At 36.8% G+C, this 13840-nt stretch overlaps 1 protein-coding gene across 1 annotated transcript in view; it reads left to right on the top strand.

The window, feature by feature from the left end:
• Positions 1-13840, top strand: part of MALRD1 (MAM and LDL receptor class A domain containing 1) — a 589021-nt gene that overhangs the window by 188099 nt on the left and 387082 nt on the right. The gene's annotated exons all lie outside the window — the stretch shown is intronic.

The following is a 13840-nucleotide window of genomic DNA, read 5'->3' as shown; positions in this document are numbered from 1 at the left end:
TCCAGAAATATTCAAAAATACTCTCAGTTCTATTCTATTCTACTAATATATTAACCCTGGAAAAGGTTGTGAATCTTTTCTAGTAATTAGTCTAAAATCTTTGCAAACATAGTAAAGAGGTTTGAATCAGTTGTGTTTGTGTCTTATCATATGCAAAATATTAGGAAATCGTGTCTGAAGTTAAACTGCAATTCCATCATATTTGGGGGGTTATAAGAACAGAATTGGTTGCCTTATAATCACATTGTTTTGGAGACTTTAATAACCTCTCAGGTACCTTCAGTGATGTTTTACTCTCGGACTGCACTTTAAATATTCCTGAGGATTGTTGCCAGTCATTTCCCTTCCAAGTTATGGACTTCTTTCCATTAAAAATCTAATACATATCTTCCAGATTTATATCTCCATCCTCAACCTTTCACCTGAACTCCTGACTTAGATGCTAACCACCTACTCAACATCCAAACTTAGATGTACTAGACATCTCAACGATAACTAGGGAAAATAACCTAAAACAAACACACCCCAGGGGAAACTCATTCTAGGCAGTGCATAATGATCTAAAAGGGCTGAAATTCAAACTCCTGGGACTGAGGTTGTAGACTCTTTTAATTGCATGACAAGAGAAAGCACAGTCTCCTTCCTAGAGTGATCAGAGGCTGGATAATTTAAAAATCAATCACAATAATCCATGTGGAGAGCACTTTCAAGTGCTGAAAACTTAACCTGCAGCCCTGGTCCACCACAGTGTAGCGTTATTGGTCAGAGGAGTACCAGCCTCTCCCCAGACATAATCAGAGGGCTGGATTCCAGTTCTTTCTGCTGTAGCTAATGTCATACCTCTGATTCTCCACCTCATCATTCTGGCAGGATTAATTACCATTCTCTGTGCAGTGGTTTCTGTGAAACTCTGCAGAAAGCCAAATGCTTCTCTGGAAAGCCAGCAGAAGGGAACCAGAATTCAACAAGTTTACCTTTATCCCTCAGTGTCTAAAAGTAGATTCTTGATGACCCATTGCTCCCTCAATCCGATCATTCTTGCACGCCTCCCTGTCTCAGTAGATGATAGTTTATCTCCAGTTGCTTCTTCTTCATCAACAAATCTGATGAGCCACTACCTTCACATATATCCAGAGTCTACTGCTTCTCGTTGCTCTTGATACTCTCCCCTTGGTCCAAGCCACTGTCGTCTCTATACAGATTATTGTGGTTGCTTTGTAAATGATCTGTCTGCTTCTACCCTTGAACCACATAATCTCTTCTCAAAACAGCAGCCAGAATGATCCTTTTCAAACTTACATAAGCTCATGTTACCCTATCATGAGTCTTCCTATGACATCCCATCTCATTCAGAACAAAAGCCAAACTTCTTCCAATAACTTCCAAGGAATAAATGACCGGCCCTCTCATACGGCTCTGACTTTACTTTCTGCCAATGTGCCTCTAATTGATGTCTCTCAACTACAAGACCTCTTGGCTGGTCCTTGAGCACTCCAACCCATTCATGCCTCGGGGCTTTTATACCTGCTATTCTCTCTTCCTGGAATGTACTTCCCTCAGATATCCCCTTCACCCCCTTACTTCTTTCTGATCTCTGTTGGAAAATTTCTCTAGTGAAACCTGCTCTCAATCTGTCTGTCTGTCTCTCTCTCTCTCTTTCACACACACACACACACACACACCTCTTCTTATCTCCTTACCTGACATTTTCTGTCTCCTTCCCCTGTTTTATCCACAACACGCATCCCCTTATAGTCAAATTTTATTTCCGCCATAATGTTAGTGGCATGAGAGCAGGGATTTTATCTGATCAGTGCCATACCTTCAGTAGCATAAACAGTATCTGACACATAGTAATACTCGATAAACATCTGTTGGATAGGTGGGTGGATAGGTGGAGAGATGTTTATATCTTTTTAAGTGTTTATATATTTTAATTTATTATTATTAAAATGTTAATTACTTCTATATGTAAGACACTATGTTGTATGTCAGCTTCTGCTGACAGCCAAATCTCAGTGGCTTACAATCACAAGCATTTATTTCTTACTCTTAAGTGTGTGGTTTGGCGTAGAAGAATAGCAGCATGTAATTCTTGTTCATAGCTCTGTATAATTCTATGTAGTTCAATTTATGTATCTCTGTTCTGTGGGTCCTGTCTATATGCGACCCAGGCTGATGGACCAAGTCCCTGTCTGACACATTCTGTTTTTAAGTCAGAGGGTTGGAAAAAGAAAGCATACTTAAAGCTTTTATTAGGGCATCATGTGTCTTCATTTCCATTGGTCAGAGCAAGTCAAGTGACCAAGCCCGACAATGGCTCAGGGAAGTATTTGCCACAGACAGGGAACTTGGCAGGGGCTGAGAATACAGAAAGTCCTTAGAAGGGAGGGAGCTGATAAATGGTTACATTAATACCATATATCACTCTGTGTATCATCTCACATAATCCTATTTTCTTTTAAGAGTACAAAACAGTGCCTGGTCCATCACAGGTGAAGAGATCTTGAATGTTGAATAGGATGGATGCCTTTGTTATCCCAAGTTTAGGGAGCAAACTGAGAAGGAGCTAACCAGCCCAAGGCTCTCTAGCTATAAAGTGGCAGAGTACAATGTCTGCTTCTTTGGATCATAATGTTTATCACTATTATTATATTGTTCATCAAATACATTAACCACCCAAGGAAGAAAAAGCAATTTCCATTTTATGGGTGTGAAAAACTAAACTTAAAGGGCATCGGTGACCTGGGTAAGAATGCACAATTGAGGGTAGGAATGAGATTTTTCACCTAAGGGGTCTGATTTCAGGGCCAAATCGCCTCCCAGTCTTAGCTTAGGGAGAATGACTGTGACCCCAGTGGCAGAGGGGAACAAAAAAGAATACGGAAAGGGAACACAAGTCATTGTTGCTACTGTTGCTGCTTTAATTATCCTGCTACATGCATTCTGGGGCTGATGTTTCCAAGGTAGAGGGAAAAGAGCTGCCAGAAACAAGGGCAGAGATGTGAAATATCAGTTACACACCATTAGTCCCAATTTTCTGCTTTAAGTTTTGGAAGAAAAATATGGAATTTTAAAGACTGAACTGCATGGTTTTCATGTTGGCTTCATAGCAAAAGAAACTCAGGGCAGAAACCACAAAGCCTGCTGAAGCCATAGGTTTCATAAAGGAAGCTGATGTGATCTTACCATAAGATGAAAACGAAAATAAAGATTAGGTTTTTAATAGAAATATTGCTCTTGATTATCAGTCAGTGTTTTGTCATGACATCATGTTAGCTGAGGTGGGATCAGTCCGCGTAGGTTCACTTACAGACATTGATTTGCTTTCAACATGAACATTATCTACAGCATGTTTCCTCCTTGATTAACAAAACAAAACAAATAAAAAACTAAAAAAAAACACAAACTATCGACCTCATGTCCAAAGAGCAGATTTGTAACCTGTAATTTTATTTTATACTAAAAGTGACTAAAAAGGAGGAGATTATTTCATTTTTACCTATTTCCTCAAAATCAACTTCTCTTTCCCCTACGTCTCCCTTGTTCCTTTTGATGACCTCAGTATCCTTGAGCAACCCAGGGTTGAAATACTATAGTCGTCTTTGGCTTTCCCCTTAAACTTTTAAGTTTCCCCTTAAACTCCAAAATATTTCTCACATCTGTTCTACTTTTTCCATTACCTCTGCCATGACCTTGGTTCAAAACGCTGTTGACTCGAATGACTGAGCTTCTTAACTGCAAACTTTTATTAATTTTCCTCAATAGTTTTTATGCCATAAACTTAGTTTCTTTTCACTTTGTCCTAGACCATCATTACTTGTTCCTCTAGGTTAGGTTGTCTCTCATTTTCTAACTTCTAGTTGTTTCTAACAATTTTCAAATCCCTTCTCAATAATGGATCGTATCTCCTTTGTTTTAATACTTTGATGATATAGATTATCATTTTAAATCTAATTCAGGAGGAAAATAGAGAAACAGCTGTTTATGCAAGATTAATTACATTTCTAGGGAAAGTAGACAATCTTAACCATGCAATAGAATCCTATGATTCTTTGCATCGGTGTGTGATGATGTTGTCTGTTCCCAGAGTAGATAATGATGTGGAATAATGGCAAAGTTAAATAGCTTTCCCTTCACCTTGAATTAGACCTTCAGAGTAGATTTAGGAAGAACTGTTGCCAGACATTCAGATTTTAAAATATTATCCCAAAGGAAGTATCTGTTTTGCATTATTCCTTCCATCTTCCATCAGAAAAGCAAGGAGTGTGTGTCTTTTAGCAGAATACATGCAACAGGAGTTTTCTTTCTTGTGTCCAAGATTATTGGTGAGATAGCTGGGTTATTTGGAAAAATAAATCTGTGACGACATAGCATCACAACACACTGTTTGCAAACTGAAAAAAAATACCTACTCACTTTTCATCAAAGTTAAAGTTTCAGAATCCAGCATGTGTATTAGATTTATTAGTTACTAGAACTACTAATTATTAGAATGAGTATCACTGTCCAAGGAATTAGTGTTTTTCTTTTCCCAGGAAAGTTGTTACTAAGTCAGTGACATATCTTGCAACTGATGATACCTTAAAATTGTGAAAGTATGGTAACTCTTTAGAGAATGCTTAACAATTTTTATGATGTTCCTCCCCTACCCACTGAATGGTTTTTTGTTGTTGTTATTGCTAAACTGGCTGAGTTGATTGAATTTTTGACATCCCTCCTCCTTCACCTCAATATCTCACCAGCTTTATTTGTGCTTGATCAAGTCTCCCTTCCTTCTGCAAAGAGTGATGTTTGTTTCAGTGGCAAAATGTGTGAGTTCTTTTGTGTTCATTTTTCAGATATCATCTGCAAGTTTTTTGGTTTTTTTTTTTTTTTTGCGGTACGCGGGCCTCTCACTGCTGTGGCCTCTCCCGTTGCGGAGCACAGGCTCTGGACGTGCAGGCTCAGCAGCCATGGCTCACGGGCCCAGCCGCTCCACAGCATGTGGGATCTTCCCGGACCGGGGCACGAACCCACGTCCCCTGCATCGGCAGGCAGACTCTCAACCACTGCGCCACCAGGGAAGCCCCACCTGCAGCTTTTTACCTTCTAATACTAAGCTTTGGTGTATCCATTACATTTTTATCAGGATAGTAAATTAAATGAAAGCATTTTGCTTTGAGGTCCTCTTTTATCCATATTTTTCAGAAGGAAATATAGCCTCTGAAGAAAATTTTAGAAATGTTGGAAATATTTGCAGTTCAGTAGAACACTTCAAGGCAAAAATGAAGAAATTTGAGACTCAGTGATTGTAATCTAAAATATTCTGGTTTTATTGTCTTTGGTGTAGTGTCGTAAAGTGATTGAGCATATACCTAGGGAAAAATTTTGCCCGAAGCCTATGGTCCATGCAACTTAGTATTTTATTTATAAGATCTTATGAAAAACCCAAATGAACTTTTTGGCCAACCCAATAAGTTTCCAGAAAATAAAATTCGACAAATAACTGGTTTAACCTATTTTAAATTTAAAACTTTAAAATTTTGTCATCTTTTAATTGAAGGAAATGTTAAATACCGTAAGTGGAGAAAGCTGTTGAAATACTTAAATTTTAGCTTGAAAATTGTCCAACTGCTAGTTAAGTTTATTTTTAGTCACTTTCAAAGATAGTAGAATGTCTTTAAATATGGAAAATATCTTGTGCTACCTGGAAAATTTTATTGAATCCATGTGGTAGAGCAAAAATATTTCAAAAAAGAGCTGATTTGCTACTGGAGAAAGAAAAAAAAAGAGACAGTGCATCATATGAGGCAAAGAGCTGTGTCACAATTGTTAATAAATCATATCCAAAGAGTAGCTATGTTTCAGTAAAACCTACTATCCTAGGAAGTAGACCTAGCACAGACACTTTAGTATGATTATGCTAAGTATAGTCGTTTCAGCTTGTGGTTGTAACCCCAGGTTATTATGTTAAGTGCAATAGGAAAAATAGGAAACACTTTTCTTCTGGTGCTGTAGATATTTAAAATTTTTAATTTTTCTGAAGATTGATTATGTTTAAACCTCAAGTAGACTTCTGGATTTTTAAATTAAATGTATTAACATCAGAAGTCACAAGAAAAACATACGCATTGTTACTTGGAGATAAAGAACAACCATGCGTATTAGTCAAGTAATTCACACAGTTGTGATATGTCTAAAGCTGGCAATAATTTCAAGGGCTTAGGATGTTAAAATTTTTACTTGTTTAATTACCAGTGTGGGAATAGCTGTCGGGAGGGAAGTCTAGTATAAAAGAAGTTGGAAAATCTATTTTTACCAGAAAGATTATACTAGGGTAGCATGAAGTATATCATATTTGTTACAAGGAATTCACAGAGCAAGGGATTAGAACATTGAGTCCATCTGGAGCCCGAGTCATCTAGGGTGACAGCTGTGCAGGTGAGTTGGTTTCCCTTTGGCTTAGGGATGTGGAAGAAAATCAGATCAAACCAGACTAATCTCTGCTTCTTGGTGTTCAGTTATTTGCATTTCACCTTTCAATTTTGTCTCATCTGCAAAGCTTTTAGTGTTTTTTTTATTTTAAGAGCATTAACTCTACCATTGCTACCAACTTCAGCATTTCTAAACAATCATAGGTTTAAAAAAAATCACAAGTTTTGCTATGGAGTGAATGTTCCAATTTTCATATGTTGAAACCTTAACCCCCAATGTGATGGTACTTGGAGGTGGGGCCTTTGGAAGGTAATTTGGGTTGTTGAAGTTGATGCCCTCATGATGGGATTAGTGCTTTTATAAGAAGAGGAAAAGATGTGAGGTCTCTCTCTCTCTGCATGCATATACCAAGGGAGGCCATGTAAGGACATAACCTGGAATAGAGCCCTCAGACCCTAGCCACGTTGGTACCCTGATATTGGACTTTCAGCCTCTAGAACTGTGAGAAATAAATTGTTGTTTAAGCCCCTCAGTCTGTGGGATTATATTATGGCAGCCCAGACTGACTAAGATGGGCTTATTGTTCTCGGTATGTTTTACTATTAAGGTTGTTCACAATTTATATATATATATATTTTTTTTTTGCGGTACACGGGCCTCTCACCTGAGTTAAGAGCAGCATTCTTTAATAAGAAATACTGCTCTGAGTCATAGCAAAGTAAAACAAACTGACTTCGTGTTCCTTACATGAAAGTATAAACCAACTGTGAGGGTCAGAGATGTGTCAGGAGGCTTGCAGTCCTTGCCATGCCTCAGGCTCCACATGATGTCTTGGTCTAACCATGTGTCTGGGCTCTGTTTTACTTCTACATGGAATCAGTGGCAACTCCATCTTTCCAGTTATACCACCATTTCCAGAATTGCACTTTGGAGTAAGAAACACTTTCTTCCAATAATTCTTTTGGTGCTCTCAAATACAAACATATTACACTTATCTTTTAAGATTCACTAATTCTGGTAGAATAAAAAAGAGTAATGAGGAAAGGACAAAGAATTTTAAGGTTTTCCTATTTCTTTTTTAGAGTAGTGATATTTTTACCTACCTGGGATCCAGGTCATTTTACCTGGATCATTTCTGAGAGAGAAAATGAGTTGTCTCTATTTTTCCTGAATATAGACTCATCTACCTCTTTTTTCTAAGATAGCCATGCATGTCTATGATTTCTTCTTAAGTGAGGGACTGTTTCCTAGTATAAATTGAAACCAGGCCTAAAGATGCAGTTAAGACTACTGATTTTAATAATGTGGCAGACCAGATGATCTGAAAACTGTAACACTACATATACCTAGAAATGTCAAATGTAACATGCATTTTTTTTAAATGTTAAGCTGAGGTTACAAAAGAGAAATGCCCACATGAGAGAAATAGAAAAATAGAACATAAAGCATAATGTGATTGCCAGAGTTAGGGAGTAAAGAGAATATAGGATGGATGAGAGGCAGGAAAAGGGGAGAGGAGGGCCAAAAGGGGTATATCATCCCTGGGTGGAGGTACCAGTGGGGTTCAACTCAAAGTTAATCTAGAAACAACTAGATTAACAACTAATTAACAACTAGTTAATCTAGAAACAACTCAAAGTTAATCTAGAAGGACTCTTCTACAAACTAGATGATAAAGGATTCTCACATAAAAATCAAGCACAAAAAATTGTGGTTGCCAACCTCCAAAATAGCCCCCAGTAATCCCCACCTCTTGGTATTCATGATCTGTGGACCAGGCCCCTCCCATAATGAGTAGGACTGACCTGGGTAACTAATGACCCATGTGGCAATGACTGGGTGTGATTTCCAAAGCTAGGCTTCTGCTGTCTTCCTTTGGATCACTCACTCTGGGGGAAGTCAGACACCATGTCTGAAGGATACACAAGCAGCCCTTTGGAGAAAGCCCAGGAACTGAGACCTCCTGCCAACAGTAGCCTAACTTCCCAGGCATGAGCCCCCTTGGAAAGCAGGTCTTCCATCCCCGGTCAAGCCTTCAGATGACTGCAGCCTTGGCTGACATCTTGACAGTAATCTTACGAGACCCTGAATTAGAACCCACCAAGCTAAGCCTCTTCTGTGTTTCAGACTTACATAAGTTGTGTGAGATTATAAGTGTTTATTAGTTTAAAATTCTAAGGTTTGTGGAAATTTGTTATGCAAAAAATAGAAAACTAATAAATAATTTAAAATATTAAAGGACTCTAAGCCATAAGAAAATAGCATGATGTCCAAAAAAAAAAAAAAAACCCAGAAAATTTTGAAAGAAGTAGCAAATTGGCCATCGTGAAGTGAGAAATAAAATCAATGAAATAAAAATCCCAGCAGATGAATTAAATAGCTGAATCAATGCTGTGATTAGTCTTCTGGAGAATAACTATGAGGAAATTTCAGGGAGCAGCAGAGAGAGATAGAAAAGGAAAATGGAAGGGATAGATTTACTTGAAGGATAGATCATAAAAGCTAATGGAGTTCCAGAGAGAGAATAAAGAAAATGGAGGAGAAGCAATTTTCAAAGATATAATGGCTAAGAATTAATATAAGATTTAAGAAGCCTATTCAACCTCATGCAAAATATTAGAATAAATCCAGGTCTAGGCTTATGGAAATGAATTAGAAAAAAATAAATGAAAGGGAAGATTATGGTAAAAATAGCCAGAGATTAAAATACAGTTAAAAAAGAACTGCAATCAGATTAATAGATGACTTCACAATAGCAAGAATGGAAGTAGGAAGACAGTTGAAATTATTTTCAAAGTTCTGAGAAAAAATAACAGTCTAGAGCAAAGGAAAATTCTTTCAGGAATGAGGGTGAAAATAGGCACTCAGAGCATGACATCCAAAAACAAACAAAAAATGATTTCACTGCACCAGACTCCTACCAAATGAACTATGTAAATGTGAACATTTAAAGGAGACAGAATGAGCTCAACAAGGGCTGAGATGCAAAAGGGAAGAGACAGCAAAGAGAATGGCAAACGTGCGGGTAATTCTAGATATACCAGTGGATGATGAGCATGTGGTATGACCAGAATGTTTACACACTACTGAGAAGTATAGAAATTGATACAATTACTTTTGAAAGCAGTTTGGCATTATCTAGTAAATTTAGATGTGCATCCTCTGTGACCAAGCGATTCCACATGTAGGTACCTCAGGAGAAATGTACAAAGAAACAAAACCTCAGAGTCAACTCAAAAACCACTGATGGTAGAATGGCTATATAACATATGTTACATATTCATATAGTGAAACATTATACAGCAGTCAACACAGCTAAACTGCAAGAACACACATTAGTTTGGATGGATGAATGTACAATGTTCAGAAAAAAATCAAGTTGCAGATTATATAGAGAGTGGAGTCCATTCATCTAAAGTTTGAATCTAAACAACATTTTATTTATTTAAAAAGGACCTACATGGTGCTCCATGTATATGGTCACTATTCTAAGAATTTCACAATAAGTTATTTAGTCACATAAGCTAATAAGTAAGCACTGTAAGACGTTATTTGGTATATATGCAAATGAAGAAAATGTAAACACAAATGAAAGCAAAGAAATAAAACACAAATTTCAGTGTACTGTGAACCAGGAGAGATGCCAATGAGGGGATGGAGTCAGCGGGGAAACACTGGAGGGTTCAAAACTGTTTGTGAATTTCATTTCCATAAACTGGAAGGCAAATATATGGCTATTCTTCTTCTTCTTTAAACCAGGCACATATTTTATGTTCATTCTTATATATGTATAATATATTTCATAATAAAATATAAAATGATAAATGAGAGAAGTTTGAGTTGCACCAATAGACTAATAGATCAAAAAGTGGCCATTCATGTGAAAAAAAATTGTATTTAGATTCTCATCACAGATAATAGATAACAGTAGAGCCCAGAGGGAGGAAAGATCTAAATATGAAAAATAAAACTATCAAAATTTCATGGAAATTATAGAAAACATATTTATGATATTAGAATAGGGAAGATTACTTTTAGTGAAATTTTAAAGCACAAACCATAAAGGCAATGATTGATATATTAAAATTAGAGTTTTTTTATTCTGAAAGACACCATAGAAAATGGCAAGACTAGATTAGGAGAGCGTATTTGTCACTTAGACAAATGATTGAGGATTAGTATGGAGAATATGGGATTAATTTAAACCTGTAAATTAATAAGAAAAAGACAATGGGTTTAGTAGAGAAAAAGAGCAGGGTATGTGAATAGTTAGTCAAAAACGAGAGTAAGATACTTGTGTGGCCCCTAAAAAAAAGTCTCAATAATTAGGGAAATACAAGTTAGAATATCAAGGAATTATTATTTCAGACCTGTTACCCTGGCAAACATTAAAAAAAATCTGATGATGCCAAGTGTTGGCTGGAATATGAGAAATGCACACGTTTCTGGGTGGAAGTGGGTAAACCACCTTTGAAAACAACTACTTAAGTTGACTGATTACATACCCTATAACTTTGAAATTTCATTTCAAGGTACCTTGCCTTGGAAATACTCTGGCATATGTTTGCAAAGAGAAATGTACAAAGACATCCATTGTAGCGCACTTTATAGATATTGTTACTGTCCTGCTTGAGAAGAGATATACCAGCTACAGACTATTCATACAATAAATATTTGACTCCAGGTATTCATTTAATTGAATACCCTAACCAGTTAAATGAATGAATTGATTCTCTATGTAACAATAGAGATAAATCTGAAAAATATGTTTGGAGTCAAGATTGCAAATTCAAAAGAAATATGAATATTATTTATGTAAAATTTTCTAAGACACAAAATAGTGTATATTTTAAATGGAACATGTATGTTTGAGATAAGGACACAAAAACATGCATGAAGACTCACTATATTCAGGATGTTAATTCTTCCTAACTTGATCTATAGAGTTAATGTAATCTCAATCAAAATCCCAGCAAATTATTTTGTGAATATAGAAAAACTAATTCTGAAGTGTGTATTGAGAGGCAAAAGACCCAGAATATCCAACACAATATTGAAGGAGAACGAAGTTGGAGGACTGACACTACCCAACTTCAAGACTTATTATAAAGCTACAGTAATCAAGACAGTGTGGTATTGGTGAAAAAACAGAGAACTGTATCATTGGAAGAGCATAGAGAGCCAGAAATCTACCCATGTAAATATAGTCAACTAATCTTTGACAAAGGAGTAAAGGCAATTCAATGGGAAAAAGATGGTCTTTTCCAAAACTGGTGCTGGAACTAGACATCCATGTGGGAAAAAAAAAAAAAAGAATCTAGACACAGACTTTATATCCTTCGCAAAAGTGAACTCAGAGTGGATTGTAGACCTAAATCTAAAATGCAAAACTATAAAATTCCTAAGATAACATAGGAGAAAATCTAGATGACTTTGGTTATAGTGATGACTTTTTAGATACTACACCAAAGACAATCATTTAAAGAAATAATTGATAAATTATGCTTGATTAAAATTGAAAACTTCTCTGTGAACGACATTTTTAAGGGATGGAGAAGACAGTTCACAGACTGGGAGAAGACCTATCTGATGAAGGAGTTATCCAACATATACAAGGAACACTGTAAGCTCAACAGTGAGAAAATCAACAGATTAAGAAACAGGCAAAAGATCTGAGCAGACATCTCACCACAGCAGATACATCGATGTCAAATGAGTATATGAAAAGATGCCCAGTCAACCAAGATGTCCTTCAGTAGGAGATTAATAAACTGTGGTATATCCAGACAATGGATATACTATTCAGTGCTGGATTAATATCCAGACAATGAATACTATTCAGTGCTGGAAAGAAACGTACTATTAAGCCATTGAAAAGACTTGGAGTAAACTTAAATACATATTAATAAGTGGAAGAAACCAACATGAAAAGCCTACATACTGTATGATTCTAATTATATAACATTCTGGAAAACACTATGGGGACAGTAAAAGGATTAATATTTGCCAGGGATTGGGGGCAGGGACGGACAGAAAAGCAGAGCCTAGAGGTTTTTTAGTGTAGTGAAACTATTCTGTATGACACGCTAATGGGGGAAGCCTGTCATTATACATTTATTAAAACCCACAGAATGTAAAACACCAACAGTGAACGCTAATGTAAACTGTGGAAAAGCAACAATGGATTGTTGAGTTTGCAAGGAGAGCCTGCACATGCATACCTGGTCTCTTAGTTTCCTCTTTTTGTGGAGAGAGTTAGCTGAAGGAAGCCTGAGATGTGCTCAGCTCTTCCTTGCTGTAGTTCACAATGGTCAGCTTCTGTATAGAAATTTCCAGCACAGGTTATAACTTAGTCTGTGTTTCACACTCTGAAAGATTACCTGCCTACAGATACAGGCTATTTTTTTCCAGCATCAACTTCATCTGTAAAAAGGTTGATATTTTGATCTACTAGCTGCCCTACGCGTCAGTCTTAGTTCTTAATTGCTTCAAAGCCTGAGCTAAGAAATAAAGTACTATTTATTGGACTCTCCTCAAGTTCCCCAAAGCACCCACATCCCCAGTCATCTAGACACTGGATGTGTAATATTGCTCAGGTCTTTTCTGTCCCCTGCAAAACATCTCTGCTTTGGTTTATTAGTTGCCTGGAAGCTCAGCTGTTCTCTCTTCCCCATGTCAGAGCCACCAGCAAATCATTCTCCACGCTAATGCCTGATAAGTATTTCTTGAAGTGGAAACTTTGTATCTTGGTGTTTCTCCACAGCTTTTTATATTTACTTCAAAATCCTGGTTGGTCCCACTTAGCTCTCTGTGACCTGATAACCCTCTCCTCTCAAGTCCCGTATCTGATGACTCCATCAGATGCATTCTTACCATATCCCAAGATAGTCTTCTTGTCAAACTCTCACAGTATTCCAGAAAACAACAGGAAAATACATTCCTCTGTCTTCACATGAATCTTTTCTCCTTGCCTCAAAAGACCTTGTACCCTTCTTTATCTACCCAGCAACAAATCATCCTTTAAAACTAAAAAGTGTATATGTATAACTGCATCGCTTTGCTTTACACCTGAAAATAATACAACATTGTTAATCAACTATACTCCAATATAAAATAAAAAGTTAAAAAAAAATGAAAACTAAAAACTTAGTTTAAACATCACCATGCCAGGAAGTCTTCCCCATCTGATACAGAATTTTCCTGTGTTCTCTTAATATACTGTACAATCTTAACCTTTGTTCATCTATTCATTCACTCACTCTGTCATCCATCCATCCTTCTATCCCTTCTACCATCCTTCCATCCCTCCTTCATCCTTCCATCCATCTGTATATGTATTCACTCACTTCACAATGATAGTGTACCCACCACATACCATGGTCTGAGGATGTGAATACAGGAGTTAAGGGATAGGTGTCATTTT

The sequence above is a fragment of the Orcinus orca genome, chromosome 2 (assembly GCF_937001465.1).
Source record: "Orcinus orca chromosome 2, mOrcOrc1.1, whole genome shotgun sequence".
Classification (NCBI taxonomy): Eukaryota; Metazoa; Chordata; class Mammalia; order Artiodactyla; family Delphinidae; genus Orcinus; species Orcinus orca.
This window is presented reverse-complemented; position numbering and strand designations above follow the sequence as displayed.